Here is a 2,513-nt window from a genome sequence, read left to right as displayed (position 1 = left end):
ATATATATATATATATATTATGAGAACTTAATTTATCTTTTTGTATCATTAATTTGCATATGATGCTCTCTTGGGGACTTTTCCCTGGGAAACAACAGAAAGTATTTATGCTAGATGACCCTGTTAATGTTATTTTCTTCTGCAGAGAACGTATGCTAGTGCCTTGCACTAAAGCGATTAAAGACAGCCCTGGGAAGTGTGATACCTTTTCTGTGTTGCACATTCTGCATCTTATTATTGTTTCATCAAAGCTGGCAAAAGAAGTCACGAGTTCAAACTAAAGTACAAAAAAACTTCCCACAAAGCCTGACTGTGCTGTAACATCACTGCAGACAGGCGCAGTAGCATAGTTTAGAGCTTTGAGAAATGTCAGTAGTTAGATGGGAGTCGTACTAAAGCACTGACTCAGACTACAGTCTAGGATTCACACCCTCAGTCCTTTAAACAAATTCGATAGGTATGAAAAATGAAAGGAACACCATTAATGAAAAAACAGACAGTGCACTGTAGGTAGACACACAAACACACACACACACACACACACACACACTCTAATGGTTCACCTTTCATCTTTTCCCTAAACCCATCATCATGTGCAGCAGCTAGAAAAGCAGGCGGGGCTTATAGAAGTCTGGGTACGGATAATGAACATCTACATCCACTTTGGTCTATAAATGCAGTCATCTGTCTCTGGTTACGAGCTGCAGCGTGCCCTCTAATGACTTTTCAGTCTCACATTGGAGTGGGGTGATACTAAATCAGAGAATAATTGTCAATCAAGTCTTACTAATCTCAAGATTAGTTCAATGGGAAACCTGATGCCAGATTAGATTTATTTACCAGCTCTGGGTGCCCCTGCAGAACAAATGAGACACAGCAGCTCTCTTATTTGAAGCTGCACTCACTTCTTCTTTTCTGCTTTTTATATACAGAATAAAACAGATTCTTGTTAATATGCTCACTTCATCTTTGAATTATTTCGCAATAGCTGAGGTGAAAAGCAAGGTACGCTTTGCAATCTCAAAGAGTTAGTGTCATGCACTGGAATAAAATGGTGGCGTTCAGGGAAAATTTCTTTTTCTTTTTTCAAATAGGATGAAATTGCCAAAAAGAGACTATTTCAGCATTTTGAAGTTGTTAAAAATTGTATATTTTAAGAAAAAAACATGTGGGTTTGTATGTAATATGTAATAAAAAAACAACATGGCTTTCAGGATTTGGATGTGATGTGTGTTTTAATGTAAGTTTTTTTTTTTTTTTTTCTCATACATGACTTCAATCAAAGGTTAAATACCAAATTCAGTTAAATACCAATAGGTCATTCAGTCAGTTTTATACTTGACGTCAACATTGCCTGCATACATAATACATGGAACTTTAGATTTGCACGTTATAATTTGCTGAAGCCTTGACATTGACCAACCCATTTGTCAGTATGGGCCCCATTGCATTCGTGACACCACCGACTCGGTTATCTAAAGTGTCAATGTCTGTATCTAATGAAGGAACGAATCTAATTACAGTGGACTATAAAAGCTTAATGACTTCCTTCTAAATTCATTCAGTGATGCTAGGAGAGAAAATGGCAGCACGACATTTAACTGAGGGACTTAATTAACTTCTGTCAAAGACAGAGGGTTGCTTTTGTTATTTTGTGGATCATTTGATTGCGAAAAAATACAGAAGTTAAACTTTGGCATGGTGGTTTTTAGGTGGTATTAAAGTAAGCTTATTGGGGAAACGTCATTGGTATCACTGTAACTGTACTCATATTTCCCATGTTGAGTCAGAGTAAAGAGTAAAGAAAAGGACATTTTTCCATGTTGATGCGTACATCACATTAAATGTTGAATTTAAACTAAATATCAGGACTCCTGTGCTCCACTGGAAACAGCTTTATAACAGAGCCCAATAGGGACATGTTGGTCAAAACACATCATGGCGTTTCTTTTACGTGCAATTGACAAATGATTTTTCATTTGAGATTCATTTGATCTACTTTATACACTATAGGAAATGTGAATTTTAGCAGGTATATAACAGTAAGAGAGACTAAGGAATCCCACGAGGAAGAAATACTGTGAGATTAATGGTTACTGCACCGCTTTTACTCCCAGGAGATAGGAGGAACTTCATTTCCTCTAAAGTATCTAGAAGGAAAATAAGTGGGGGAAACATCATTCTTACTGCCATCCAATTAAAGGCAAACAAATCAATATGTGGGTATGAATCCTTGCTCATCCCTCTCAAGCTGAGGTAAATCCAGAACAATAGAAGAAAGCTGAGATGGGGAGTTTTCCTTTCTGGACTCTATTGTAATGCTTCATAGGCTGGTCCATGACCAACAACTTACACAATACATTTAGCTTTAGGAAAAGCTTCTCTGAGCAGCAACAGCCAGATAACATTTTGCACCAATCAGGCAAAATGAGACAAAGCCAAAAGCACAGCAATTATGGGCTGTTTACACCAACAAGCATCAAAGGTGATAGTTTCTGCTGCATAATCGAAGC

General features: G+C 37.3%; 1 protein-coding gene across 1 annotated transcript in view; it reads right to left on the bottom strand.

Annotated features, from left to right (window-relative positions):
- Positions 1-2,513, bottom strand: part of LOC116705913 (potassium channel subfamily K member 2) — a 27,035-nt gene that overhangs the window by 12,173 nt on the left and 12,349 nt on the right. The gene's annotated exons all lie outside the window — the stretch shown is intronic.

The sequence above is a fragment of the Etheostoma spectabile genome, chromosome 18 (assembly GCF_008692095.1).
Source record: "Etheostoma spectabile isolate EspeVRDwgs_2016 chromosome 18, UIUC_Espe_1.0, whole genome shotgun sequence".
In the NCBI taxonomy this organism is placed as follows: domain Eukaryota; kingdom Metazoa; phylum Chordata; class Actinopteri; order Perciformes; family Percidae; genus Etheostoma; species Etheostoma spectabile.
The sequence above is the reverse complement of the archived record's forward strand: the minus strand, read 5'-3'. Positions and strand labels throughout refer to the sequence as shown.